The following is a 15,140-nucleotide window of genomic DNA, read 5'->3' as shown; positions in this document are numbered from 1 at the left end:
GCAAGAATTGGGAGGCTGTGAATTTTTTAATGAGCGCGGCCTTGAGATGTGCGTACTTGCCTTCCTCCGAAGGGTTTTGTAGTGTTGTCCAGACTTTCGTGATTGTGGAGCTGCCCAGGGAGGCGAGGAGGTAGTCGTACATCGTTGCGTCGGCAGTGATGCCGCGGAGTCGGAATTGCGATTCGGCTTGAAGGAACCAGGCGGTGGCTAGGTTCTCCCAGAACACCGGCAGCTTCACAGAAACTGCGTTTGTGTCAGCCATGGTTACGCTTAGGAGTCGTCCTGAGCGTCGGGGTCACCAATGTAGGAGTCTACGTACTCCTAGCAAAAAATACTGAACTCGGAGAGGTTCAACAGAAAAGGTCTAATTGTTGAGGCTGCATGCTGAACACAAAATGGAGTCAGAGACTACACAAAGTACGACTGCCTTTCATCAGTGCACAGCTTCGACTGCTCCTCCCCCGCTCTGGGCTTCACTATGTTGCAGATCGAGTTTCTTAAAGGTGTGACCCTTCTTAAAGGCATGACGCCTGATTTATAGTCTACGGACCGGAAAGCGGATTGTGTCCTTTCTGTGATCGGTACGCCACAATATAATCGCACCAACAATTTATTTTTTATGCTCCACAAACAAAACTGTTTACTAAACTTTGTTTTACTTGGAAAGAATGTTCGTTTGAACTGGTTGTGCAGTTTGAAGAAATTACACCATTGCCTCTGTATTACATGCTCACAGGAAGTGCCCTGCTAACAATGTGCACCATAAAAATACTTCCTACAGCTGCAGAAACATTTTTTTTTGCCCTCCTTTCTCACAAATTTTCTCTCCTCCTCTCCAGAAGGTACTGATTCTTGCCTGGTTACGATTCCAAGTAGGCCAGTTGCCCTCCATGTGCAAGCCTAAACATTAAGGCCTCGAAATTTGTCTCGGTCAATGGAACTGAATATCAGGCGCTGCGTATAATGGGCGACCCATCCGATACTGCCCGTTTTGCCCCACCACCCAAGACAAATTTTCAAGCCCAAGTGTTGGCAAGCTATTCAACCATAGGGGGCACAGCAGTCGAGTCCAACCCTTCCTCTGCCTGCTGTACACCCACACACCTCTAGCAGGTGTCACCAGATTATGTTTGGGAGCAGAAACCCTGGCTTTGTGCTCAATTGGGAAGTCCCATACCAACTGTAATAGCCCTACTGTGGCAGAGCCACTGAGGGACTCTGAGCAACTGTACATAATTCCCTTTAACAATGTTTTACTCCAACCTAAGCCTGTACCAGTCTGTTAGTTATTTCTGTGTTTGTACATACGGTTTGCATGGACGGGGCGTGGTCCCTTTAAGACCACAGTAAAACGCGGGCAAACGCGATGACATCATGCCGCTAATCATGTGAACCCCCAAGCGCGGGAAAAACGTGATGACGTCATGACGCCATCCACGGGACCGCCCTGGCAGTCCTCGTGGAAGCTCCATCTTGTCAAGACCTGTTTTCGTGGTTCTCCTGTATCGATCTCATCAAACTGTTTGAACTCGTTTAGTTTTACATTAAAGACCTGTTTGATTGATCACCTGAGTCGACCTTAATTATTAGATAGGAATTTGTCAATTCCTACATTGGTGACCCCGTCTTTTGTGAACATTTTTCGCAAAAAGGACACAGCATGGAGACCAACGCCGTTTCGCTGAAGCTACCGCAGTTCTGGGAGCAGCAAGCGAATTCGTGGTTCATTCAGGTCGAGGCTCAATTCACCCTGAAGGAGATCGTTGCGGATCGGACCAAATATCTCTATGTGGTCTCCGCACTCGACGGCTCTACCGCCTCGCGGATCGTCAGCCTCCTCGAGAACCCTCCAGCGGACCGCAAGTATGAAACACTCAAGGCGCGGTTGCTGCAAGTTTTCGGCCTCACTAAGGTGGAGCGCACCCATCGATTGCTTGCTATGCCCGGGCTCGGGGATTCCAAGCCTTCGGAGTTAATGAGCCAAATGCTCACACTCCTTGGCTCCGAACTGGAAGGCTTCCTATTCCGGGAAATATTCCTCAGCCAGCAGGTGCAAGCCACCCTGGCCAGATCCGAAGTTGAGGACTGCGCTGCACTCGCGGCAGAGGCGGACAAAATTTTCGCGGTTACTCAGCAAACTGCGCCGCCACGAGGCGTCCATCCCCCACAGACGCCGCTCCAGCTCGTCAGCCTGCTGGGCTGTGTTTCTACCACGCGCAGTTCGGCGCGAAAGCACGACGTTGCCACCCTCCCTGCAGCTTCCCCCAAAAAACAAAACGGCTACGACCACCGGGGAATGGATCTAACGGGTGCCCCCGCGGCCGCGATGGCGATCGGCAACACGGGCAAGTTGCTGTTTATCACCGATACTCTCTCCGGTCATCGTTTTCTGTGCGACACCGGAGCGCAGTGCAGCATCTTACCCGCGTCCGCCCTCGGCGTGCAGACCGGGATTCACGGCCTCGCCCTTGAAGCGGCCAATGGCGGAGCAATTAGGACCTTCGGCAGACGGCAGGTGCAGTTGTGTTTCGGGGGCCAATGCTTTTACTGGGACTTTGTTACGGCCAAGGTTTCGCAACCCATTCTCGGCGCGGATTTCCTGTGCACCAACAGCCTCCTGGTCGACGTGCGGAACCGACGTTTGATCAACGCGGCAACTTTTCATTCTATCCCTTGTAACACTACGTCGCGCACCGTCGCCTGTGCTTTTCCGGCTCCGGATGAGTATGCTCGCCTGCTCGGCGAATTCCCCGACCTCACCAGACCCACGTTCTCCTCCACAGCCATGAAACACGGTGTGGAACACCACATCACCATCAACGGCTCCCCAGTCTACGCGCGGGCCCGGCGCCAGGAACCTGGCAAGCTGGCGGTCGCAAAAGCGGAGTTCGCAACTATGGAACGATTAGGGATTGTTCGCCGGTCAAATAGTCCCTGGTCTTCACCCCTCCACATCGTCCCGAAGCCTGGTGGCGGCTAGCGGCCATGCGGCGACTATCGACGCCTAAACAATGCCACCACTCCTAATCGGTACCCGATCCCCCACATCCAGGATTTCTCCGCCCATTTGGCAGGGAACACTGTCTTCTCGAAAGTCGACCTCGTCCGGGGCTACCACCAGGTCCCCGTTCATCCCCAAGACGTCCAGAAGACCGCAGTCATCACCCCATTCAGCCTGTTCGAATTTTTAAGAATGCCTTTTGGGTTGAAGAACGCCGCCCAGGCTTTCCAACGCCTGATGGACTCTGTACTGCGGGACCTCAAGTTCCTCTTCGTCTACCTGGACGATATTCTCATTGCCAGTCCCAATAAAGAAGAACACATCTGTCACCTACGCACCCTCTTTCGACGTCTCAGCCAACACAGCCTGATTATCAACCCGGCCAAGTGTCAATTTGGCCTGCAACAAATTGATTTCCTGGGGCATCGCATCACTTCAGAGGGAGCGGTTCCTTTACAAGCGAAGGTAGAGGCGGTGACAGCCTTTCCACGCCCACTACTTCGGCGGACGTGGCCAGGGCATTAATTTCTTCTTGGTCGCCCGTTTTGGAGTGCCCGCTGACATTTCTTCGGATCGGGGACCGCAGTTTTCCTCCAAACTCTGGAATGCAGTGGCCCAGGGACTTGGTGTCAAATTACACCACACCACAGCCTACCACCCACAGGCGAATGGTCTCTGTAAACGTTTTCACCGATCGCTGAAAGCCGCCCTTAGGGCCAGCCTCCAGGACGCTGGATGGGCAGACAAGCTACCGTGGGTCCTGTTGGGCCTTCGCACGGCCCCCAAAGAAGACCTTCACTCTTCCTCTGCAGAGTTGGTATATGGTCAGCCGTTGCGAGTCCCAGGGGATTTCCTGCCAACGCCGACGGAGCCATGGTCCGCGTTAGGCCAGCTTAACAGTCACCAGGAGGCGGCCAGATGTTTCGCGCCGGTCCCCACTTCGCGCCACGGACTTCAGAGGTCGCACGTTCCCACAGAGCTGAAAAAGGCTGAATACGTTTTCATTCGCCACGATGCACATCGGGATCCACTCAAGGCCCCGTATACAGGTCCATTCTGCGTGTTAGAGGCAGGAGACAAAACCTTCACGGTAGATGTCGGTGGTAAACCGGACCACATTTAAGTCGACCGTTTAAAGCCAGCACACTTGGACCTCGACCGCCCTGTCGAGACAGCACAGCCGCCAAGACGAGGTCGGCCACCCATCGTCGTCACGCCAGACCAAGTGCAATCGCCCGCTCGACCGTCAGCCGTCCAGCAGCCTCCACTTTGGGAGTACAGGAGTCGTTCTGACAGGCTTGTCAGACCCCCTCACCATTTGTTTTTTTCCGTTAAAGAGAATTCTGGGGGGGAGCATGTGGCAGAGCCACTGAGGGACTTTGAGCAACTGTACATAATTCCCTTTAACGATGTTTTACTCCAACCTAAGCCTGTACCAGTCTGTTAGTTATTTCTGTGTTTGTACATACTGTTTGCATGCACGGGGCGTGGTCCCTTTAAGACCGCAGTAAAACGCGGGCAAACGCGATGACATCATGCCGCTAATCACGTGAACCCCCAAGCGCGGGACAAACATGATGACATCATGACGCCATCCACGGGACCGCCCTGGCAGTCCTCGTGGAAGCTCCATCTTGTCAAGGCCTGTTTTCGTGGTTCTCTTGTATCGATCTCATCAAACTGTTTGAACTCGTTTAGTTTTACATTAAAGACCTGTTTGATTGATCACCTGAGTCGACCTTAATTATTAGTTACACTACCACCCTTCCCCACCACCAGCTCAGACTGGCTAACTCTGCACAGACCAGCCATTGAAGCTGGAACCTCTGGTCTGAATGGCCCGGCTACGTGCTACTTTTACTAGTTGGGCCACTGGGGAAGCGAGATTTTGAAGGAGGTTCTGAAACACATACCAGTTTCTAACTGTTCACTCTTTGTACTACTGTGACACCACTATCAATGTCCCTTCAAGCCAAACCTCCAGGAAGACCTTTCTGTGCTGCTTTTGCAAGGTGCGTTTGGTTTACACTAACAGCATTATACAGAGCTCAATACTTCATTCATATTGAAATAATATCAGAAATATAAACAGGGCTTCAGAAAGAAAGCCTTCAGTCATGAGCTTTGAGAGTTATAGGTCTCGAAAACACTAATACTACCACAAAGACCATGACGATGAATATTGATGAGGGAGGCCATTCGGCCCATAAGAACATAAGAACATAAGAAATAGGAGAAGAATAGGCCACTCGGCACCTCGAGCCTGCTCCGCCATTCAATAAGATCATGGCTGATCTAGGGCTCAAAGCCACTTCCCAGCCCTCTCCCCATAACACTTCACTCCCTTATATTGCAAACATTTGTCTATCTCCACTTTAAATGTATTTAATGACCCAGCCTCCACAGCGCTCTGGGGCAGAGAATTCCACAAATTTACGACCCTCTGAGAGAAGAAGTTCCTCCTCATCTCAGTTCTAAAAGGGCGACCCTTTATTCTGAGACTGTGCCCCCGAGTTCTAGATTTCCCCACGAGGGGAAACATCCTCTCTGCATCTACCTTGTCATGCCCCTTCAGTATCTTATATGTTTCGATAAGATCGCCTCTCATTCTTCTAAATTCCAATGAGTATTGGCCCAACCTGCTCAACCTTTCCTCATAAGTCCAACCCCTCATCTCTGGAATTAACCTAGTGAATCATCTCTGAACTGCCTCCAATGCAAGTATATCCTTCCTTAAATAAGGAGACCAAAACTGTATGCAGTACTCAAGTTGTGGTCTCACCAATACCTTGTACAGTTGTAGCAGGACTTCCCTACTTTTATACTCCAACCCCCTTGAAATAAAGGCCAACATTCCATTTGCCTTTTTGATTACTTGCTGTATCTGCATGCTAACTTTTTGTGTTTCATGCACAAGGACCCCAGGTTCCACTGAACTGTAGCATTTTGTAATCTCTCTCCATTTAAATAATAGTTTGCTTTTTTATTTTTTCCTGCCAAAGTGGATAACCTCGCACTTTCCCACATTATACTCCAACTGCCAAATGTTTGCCCACTCACCTAGCCTGCCTATATCCCTATGCAGATTCTTTTGAGTCCTCTGCACAACTTGCTTCCCCACCCATCTTTGTATCATCTGCAAACTTGGCTACATTACACTCGATCCCTTCATCCAAGTCATTAATGTAGATTGTAAATAGTTGGGGCCCCAGCACCGATCCTTGTGGCACCCCACTAGTTACCGTTTGCCAACCAGAAAATGACCCATTTATCCCGACTCTGCTTTGTGTTAGTTAGCCAATTCTCTATCCATGCTAATATATTACCCCCAACTCTGTGAGCTCTTATCTTATGCAGTAACCTTTTATGTGGCACCTTATCGAATGCCTTCTGGAAATTCAAATACACCACATCCACTGGCTCACCCTTGTCCATCCTGCTTGTTACATCCTCAAAGAACTCCAGCAAATTTGTTAAACATGATTTCCCTTTTCTAAAACCATGCTGACACTGTTTGACTGCAGTATGTTTTTCTAAATGCCCTGCTACTGCTTCCTTAATGAAGGACTCCAGCATTTTCCCAGCGACAGATGTTAGGCTAACTGGTCTATAGTTTCCTACTTTCTGTCTCCCTCCTTTCTTAAATAGGGGTGTTACATTAGCGGTTTTCCAATCCGCTGGGACCTCTCCAGAGTCCAGGGAATTTTGGTATATTGCAACCAATGCATCCACTGTCTTCGCTCATCCTTCCATAGGGCCCTAGGATCGCCCCATCATAGTATCTAAACGCCTCACAATAAGTACAAGTTTACTGTCTGAATGTGCAGATTTTGTGCTGGAAATGGAAAAGAGAGCTAATTACAGCGCATAGTGACAGACAAGTGCTTTAATTAGCTGAATATTCCAGCATAGAAGCAGCACCTTTCTCCATTATAACTATCAGCAGGTAGTTCATCACAAGTCCTTTTAAAGGGACAGTGGCATGAAAAGGTAAGTACAACAAATGATGTGCCCTCAGTCCTAAATCAGTTGTACGCCAGCTCGACTCATGCCAGTGTTTGACTTCGTAACCTTAACCTTGCATTTTGGTGCAGTCACTTTTATTTAATTTGTTCTCAGAATGGCAAGGCTGTGTTTGTTGCCCATCCCTGGTTACCCTTCCATGGTGATGGTTTTAAAACTGAGTGACTTACAAGGCCACTTCCGAACCATTGCGAGTCAACCATGCATTGTGTGACTGGTGTCACATGTAGGCCAGACCAGGTAAGGGGTGGCAGCTTCCCTTCCCCAACGGAGAATGGGCCAGTTGGTTTTCACAACAATCCAGCCCACAAATCACCAGGTTTATTCAATCCAATTGCACAATTTGCCACGATGAGATTTGAATGCACTAACTTTTGGTTTCTAGTCTGCTTCCATAGCCACTGAGGGAAGGCTGAATTGCCTAGGGATGCTAACCCTTCAGAGAACACATTCAGATTGGATTTTAAAGATCCCATGGGTGTACTTGAAGAAGAGCAGGGAGTTCTCTGGTTCCCTGGCCAACATTCCTCAACAACATCACCAAGAAATAGATTCATTGCACTTTGTGGGATGTTGCTGGTGGAGAATGTCTGTCACATTTGCCTACATAGCAACAATCACTGCACTTCCAAAGTAATTAGAATCATGGAGTCATACAGCACAGAAGGAGGCCATTCAGCACATCATGCCTGTGCCAGCTATTTTGAAGAACTATTCAATTAGTCCCACTCCCCTGCTCTTTCCCCATAGCCCTGCAAATTTTTCCTTTTCAAGTCTATATCCAATTTTATTTTGAAAGTTACTATTGAATCTGCTTCCACCACCTTTTCAGGCAGCTCATTCCAGATCATAACAACTCGCTGCGTAAAAAAATGTTTCCTCATCTCCCCTCTTCTTCTTTTACCAATTATCTTAAATCTTATCCTCTGGTTACCGACCCTCCTGCGAGTGGAAATAGTTTCCTCTTATTTACTCTATCAAAACTCTTCATAATTTTGAACACCTCAACTAAATCCCCCCCTAATCTGCTCTGCTCTAAAGAGACAGTCCCAGCCTCTCTAGTCTCTCCACATAATTGAATTCCCTCATCCCTGGTACTATTCCAGTAAATGTCCTCTGCACCCTTTCCAAGGTCTTGACATCCTTCCTAAAGTCTGGTGCCCAGAATTGGACACAATACTTCATCTAAGGCCGAATCAGGGTTTTATATAGGTTTAACATAATTTCCTTGCTTTTGTACTCTATGCCTCCATTAATAAAGCCAAGGATCCATATGCTTTTTTAACAGCCTTCTCAACTTGTCCTGCCACCTTCAAAGATTTGTGTACATACACCCCCAGGTTTCTCTGTTCCTGCACCCTCTGAAAAATTATACCATTTAGTTTATATTACCTCTCCTCATTCTTATTTCCAAAATGCATCACTTAATTAATGGTCATAGAGTCATAGAGTTTTACAGCACAGAAAGAGGCCCTTCGGCCCATCGTGTCTGCGCCGTCCATCAAGCCCTGTCCAATCTAATCCCATTTTCCAGCATTTGGTCCATAGCCTTGTGTGCAATGGCATTTCAAGAGCTCATCCAAATGCTTCTTGAATGTTGTGAGGGTTCCTGCCTCTACCACCCTTTCAGGCAGTGAGTTCCAGACTCCAACCACCCTCTGGGTGAAAAAGGTCCTCCTCAAATCCCGTCTAAACCTCCTGCCCCTTACCTTGAATCTATGCCCCCTTGTTATTGACCCCCCTACTAAGGGGAAAAGTTCCTCTTTATCTACCCTATCTATGCCCCTCATCATTTTGTACACCTCAATCAGGTCCCCCCTCAGCCTTCTTTGCTCCAAGGAAAACAACCCCAGCCTGTTTAGTCTTTCTTCATAGCTGAGGCGCTCCATCCCAGGTAACATCCTGGTGAATCTTCTCTGCACCCTCTCCAAAGCAATCACATCCTTCCTATAGTGAGGCGACCAGAACTGCACACAGTACTCCAGCTGTGGCCTTACCAGCGTTTTGTACAGCTCCATCATAACCTCCCTGCTCTTATATTCTATGCCTCGGCTAATGAAGGCAAGTATCCCATATGCCTTTTTAACCACCTTATCTACCTGATCTGCTGCCTTCAGGGATCTATGTACATGTACACCAAGGTCCCTCTGACCCTCTGTGCTTCCTAGGGCCCTACCACTCATTGTGTATTCCCTTGCCTTATTTGTCCGTCCAAAATGCATCACCTCGCACTTTTCAGGGTTAAATTCCATTTGCCACTTTTCCGCCCATCTGACCAACCCGTTTATATCGTCCTGTAGCCTGAGGCTTTCCTCCTCGCAATTTACCACCCCACCAATTTTCGTGTCATCTGTGAACTTACTGATCATACCTTTTACATTCTCATCCAAATCATTTATGTAGATCACAAACAGCAAGGGACCCAGCACCGATCCCTGAGGTACCCCACTGGACACAGGCTTCCAGTCACAAAAGCAACCTTCGACCATCACCCTCTGCCTCCTGCCACTCAGCCAGTTTAGGATCCAATGTGCCAAGGCACCCTGGATCCCATGGGCTCTTACCTTCTTGATCAGTCTCCTATGCGGGACTTTGTCAAAAGCCTTACTGAAGTCCATGTATACCACATCCACAGCATTTCCCTCATCCACACACCTTGTCACCCCCTCGAAAAATTCAATCAGATTGGTCAGACATGATTTACCCTTGACAAAGCCATGCTGACTATCCCCGATTAATCCTTGCCTCTCCAAGTGGAGACTAATTTTGTCCCTCAGAATTTTTTCCAATAATTTCCCTACCACAGATGTTAGGCTCACTGGCCTGTAATTCCCTGGTTTATCCCTGCTACCCTTCTTGAATAATGGTACTACGTTAGCTGTTCTCCAGTCCTCTGGTACATCCCCTGTGGCCAGAGAGGTTCTGAAAATTTGTGTCAGAGCCCCTGCAATCTCCTCCTTTGCCTCACACAGCAGCCTGGGATACATCTCGTCCGGGCCTGGGGATTTATCCACCTTTTGGCCTGCTAAAACCGCTAGTACCTCCTCCCTCTCGATGCTAATATGTTCAAGTATATCACAGTCCCCTTGCCCGATTTCTATGCCTACATCGTCTTCCTCCATAGTGAACACAGATGCAAAAAATTCATTTAAAACCCCGCCTACATCATCTGGCTCTACACACAGATTGCCACTTTGGTCCCTAATGGGCCCTACCCTTTCCCTGGTTATCCTCCTGCCCTTAATATACTTATAAAACATCTTAGGATTTTCCTTTATTTTGCTCGCCAGTGTTATTTCATGGCCCTTCCTCGCTCTCCTAATTTCTTTTTTAAGTATGCCCCTGCACTTTTTATACTCCTCTAGGGCTTCCTCCGTCTTTAGTCTTTTGTAACTGCCAAAAGCCCCCCTTTTTTTCCTAATGCATTTTTGTACATCCCTTGTCATCCAAGGTTCCCTTTGCTTGTTGGTACCACCCTTGACCTTTACAGGAACATGTTGGCGTTGTACTCTCTCTATTTCCCTTCTGAAAGTCTCCCACTGCTTTGATGTGGATTTTCCTATAAGTAGCTGCTCCCAGTCCACTTTGGCCAGATCCTGCCTTATCATATTAAAATCGGCCTTCCCCCAATTTAGAACCCTTATTTCCGGGCCGTCTTTGTCTTTTTCCATGACCACCTTAAATCTCACCGAATTATGGTCACTGTCGCCAAAATGCTCTCCTACTGACACTTCCACCACTTGCCCGGCTACATTCCCTAGAATTAGGTCCAGTACCGCCCCCTCTCTTGTAGGACTTTCTACACGCTGGCTCAAAAAGCTCTCCTGGATGCACTTTAAGAATTCTGCACCCTCTAAGCCTTTCACACTCTGACTATCCCAATTAATATTGGGGAAGTTGAAATCCCCCACTATTATTACCCTATTATTTTCGCACTTCTCTGAGATTTGCCGACATATCTGTTCCTCTATCTCCCCCTGACTGTTTGGGGGCCTATAGTACACTCCCAGCAAAGTGCTTGCCCCCTTTTTGTTTTTAAGTTCTACCCATATGGCCTCATTAGAGGAACCCGCTAATATATCATCCCTCCTTACAGCAGTAATTGACTCCTTAATTAATATTGCAACACCCCCTCCCCTTTTACACCCCCCTCTGTCTCGCCTGAAGATTCTATACCCCGGAATATTGAGCTGCCAGTCCTGACCCTCCCTCAACCATGTCTCCGTGATAGCAACAATATCGTACTCCCATGTGTTCAACAACAACTTCAGTTCATCCACCTTATTTGCAAGACTCCTTGCATTAAGATAAATGCCTTCCAGCCTTGCCATATTCCCTTTTGCCTTCACATATTTGCTCTGCCTTCCCAGCTGACTTGTTTTTTCCTCCGTATTTGGCTGTAAATCACCCCCTACTATAGTTCCACTCTGTATCCCATCCCCCTGCCAAGTTAGTTTAAACCCCCCCCAACAGTGCTAGTAAACCTCCCCGCAAGGATATTGGTCCCCCTCTGGTTCAGGTGTAAACCGTCCGACTTGTACAAGTCCCACCTTTCCCAGAAGCAGACCCAGTGATCCAGGAAACTAAAGCCCTCCCTCCTGCACCAACTCTTTAGCCACGCATTCATCTGTTCTATCTTCCTATTCCTATACTCACTGGCACGTGGCACCGGGAGTAATCCAGAGATTACAACCTTTGAGGTCCTGCTCTTTAATCTTCTACCTAGCTCCCTAAATTCTTGCTGCAGGACCTCATCCCTCTTTTTACCTATGTCATTGGTACCAATGTGGACCACGACCTCTAGCTGTTCGCCCTCCCCCTCCAGAATGCCCTGCAGCCGCTCAGTGACATCCTTGACCCTGGCACCAGGGAGGCAACAAACCATCCTGGATTCACGTCTACGGCCACAGAAATGCCTATCTGTTCCCCTTACTATAGAATCCCCTACCACTATTGCTCTCCCACTCTTTTTCCTCCCTTCCTGGGCAGCAGGAGCACCCCCAGCGCCAGGAAGTTGGCTGCTGCTGCCTTCCTCTGGTAAGTCATCCCCCTCAACAGTATCCAAAGCTGGTTGAAAGGGGGATGGCCACAGGGGTCTCCTGTACAACCTGCCTGCTTCTATTGTTCCGCCTGGTGGTCACCCATTTCCCTTCTGCCTGTGCAGCCCTACCCTGCGGTGTGACCAACTCACTGTACGAGTAATTCGCGACCCTCTCAGCATCGTGAATGCTCCACAACCCATCCACCCGCAGCTCCAGCGCCGCAAGACGGCCCGTTAGTAGCTGCAGCTGGTGTGAAATACTTTTGGATACTATATAAATGCAAGTGTTGTTATTATTCAAGTTAAGGTAAGTCTAACAAGAAACGTATATTTACCCCAATGCCAGTCCTTTGTAATTTTTCTTCTTAATAATGCTATTTCCGGAGGCCCTCAAGGCAACCCTGTGTCTCTCCTTTGTACTGCAGTGAATGCAGTAAAATGGCAGTACAGCGAAGGGGGAAAGTGCCTTTAATTAGACCATTGTTGAGATACCGTGGCAAACGTGGGAGTCGAGACCAGAGCTATTGAAAACTCAACTGCTTTATTCCAACCACATGACAAACAGGAACTAGAAAAGCCCGCGCATCCACTTAAATACTTCCCAGACAGGAAGTGCTCCTGTCCCTGCGGGAAACAAGTTGCTGGAGGAAAGGGCCCCCGGCTGGGGGCTTCTGCTTAGACTGTCTGTGCCGCCGTGAACGGATTATGTCCAGTGGTGGCGTGTCGCCACAGAGCTCCCCCCAGAATCCGCTTAGGAGGAGTGGACGAGTCGTGACGGTGGTCTAATGGTTCTGCCGCAGCGGCTCTGAGTGGTCGCCGGTCTGGTTGGTTGGGTCGGGCGGTTCGCCGCCGGCTGTGCTGGCTTGCCGGGGGGACGGCCTCTAGTTGGAGGCTGGGCCACGGGGACCTGTTCCCCTGGTTCTGTGTGTGCTGGTTTGAGCCGGTCGATGGAGACTGTCTCGACCCTGTCGCCGAGTCGCAGCTTGACGACCTTGTCCCCGGATTGTAGTACCTCGTACGGACCGTCGTACGGGGGTCGCAGGGGCCCGCGGTGCGCGTCGTGTCGCACGAAGACAAAGCGCGCCTGCTGTAAATTTGGCGGGACGTGAGGTGTGAGTTCGCCGTGTCGGTTGACCGGAAGTGGGGCGAACTGCTGAGCGGAAGAGAAAGAGTCGAGCCGCTGCTGTTCGGCCGACCAAGGCTTGGTAGGCTCCGGAAGGAATTCGCCTGGGACGCGCAGCGGTTGTCCGTAGACTAACTCCGCTGCCGAGGACTGGAGGTCTTCCTTGACCGCGGTGCGTAGGCCGAGTAGCACCCACGGTAGGCGGTCAGTCCAGGTACTGTCCTGCAGGCCGGCGCGGAGTGAGGCCTTGAGTGACCTGTGGAAGCGTTCACAAAGTCCGTTGGCCTGTGGGTGGTACGCCGTGGTGCGGTGGAGCGTCACCCCGAGGTTGCGTGCTGTGGCCGTCCAGAGTTCGGAGGTGAACTGGGCGCCTCTGTCGGAGGTTATGTCGGCCGGTACGCCGAACCTCGCAACCCAGGTGTTAACGAACGCCCTGGCGATGTCGGCTGTGGTGGTGGAGGTCAGCGGCACTGCCTCAGGCCAGCGAGTGTAGCGGTCGACCATCGTGAGGAGATAAGTTTGGCCTTGCGATGGCGGCAGGGGACCGACGATGTCGACGTGTACGTGGTCGAAGCGGCGGCTGGGTACCTCGAAGTCTCCCAGGGGTGCTTTGGTGTGCAGCTGTACCTTAGCCCGTTGGCAGGCGAGGCAGGAGGTGGCCCAAGTCCGAACATCTCTGCTGAGACCACGCCAGACGAAGCGCTTGGAGAGGAGTTTGACGGATGCGCGGGAACCCGGGTGAGAGAGCCCGTGGAGCGCGTCGAAGACGTGACGGCGCCAGGTCTCAGGGACGACCGGCCTGGGTTGGCCGAGTGAGACGTCGCACGTGACTGCCGTGGCTTCGGGCCCGTGCGCGACCTTGGCTAGGCGTAGCCCTGGCAGGCTGGTAGCCGCCGAGAGGAGGTCTGGGTCCGTGAGCTGGGCCGCTGCTAGTTGTGCGTAGTCGACCGCAAGGTGATTCGCACAGACGGCGGGACGGGAAAGGCAGTCGGCGACCACGTTGTCTCTACCGGAGACGTGCTGAATGTCCGTAGTAAACTCGGAGACGGCCGCGAGCTGGCGTTGCTGCCTAGCGGACCAGGGTTCGGTGTGCTTGGCCATCGCGTATGTGAGTGGCTTGTGGTCCACATACGCGGTGAAGGGGCGGCCTTCCAGGAGGAACCTGAAATGGCGGACTGACAGGTGGAGTGCGAGAAGCTCGCGGTCGAAAGTGGAGTATTTGACCTCCGGGGGGTGCAGTTGGCGGCTGTAGAAGGCAAGTGGCTGCCACGCGCCATTGACCCACTGCTCGAACACGGCCCCGACCGCGTGGTCGGAGGCGTCGGTGGTGAGCGCGACCCGGGCATCGGCCCTCGGGTGCGCGAGCAGAGTGGCGTCGGCGAGCGCGTTTTTGGTGGCGTCGAAGGCGGCTGCCGTGTCAGTGGTCCAGGCTACGTCCATCTTGCCGGATTTTCCTTGGAGGGAGTCGTATAGGGGCTTCATGAGGGCTGCGGCTCTGGGGATGAACCTGTTGTAGAAGTTCACCATCCCGAGGAACTCCTGGAGGCCCTTGATGGTTGTGGGGCGGGGGAATTGCTGGACGGCCTGCACCTTGTTGGGCAGGGGGACGGCCCCAGCAGGGGTGATGTGGTGACCGAGAAAATCGATCTCGGTTAGGCCGAATTGGCACTTCGCCGGGCTGAGGATGAGCCCGTGTTGGGCTAGGCGCCCGAACAGGATGCGAAGGTGTTCGAGGTGTTCCTGTTTGGAGGAGCTGGCCACGAGAATGTCGTCTAGATAGACGAATAGGAAGTTCAGGTCCCGGAGGACTGAGTCCATAAGGCGCTGGAAAGCCTGTGCTGCATTCTTGAGGCCGAAGGGCATCCTCAGGAACTCGAACAGGCCGAATGGGGTGATGACGGCCGTTTTGGGGATGTCCGCGGGGTGTACGGGGACTTGGTGGTAACCGCGCA

This window comes from Somniosus microcephalus, chromosome 8 (assembly GCF_052327205.1).
Source record: "Somniosus microcephalus isolate GS21.2 chromosome 8, FLI_Smic_1.0, whole genome shotgun sequence".
NCBI classification, from domain to species: Eukaryota; Metazoa; Chordata; class Chondrichthyes; order Squaliformes; family Somniosidae; genus Somniosus; species Somniosus microcephalus.
Note: the sequence above shows the minus strand (reverse complement) of the source record.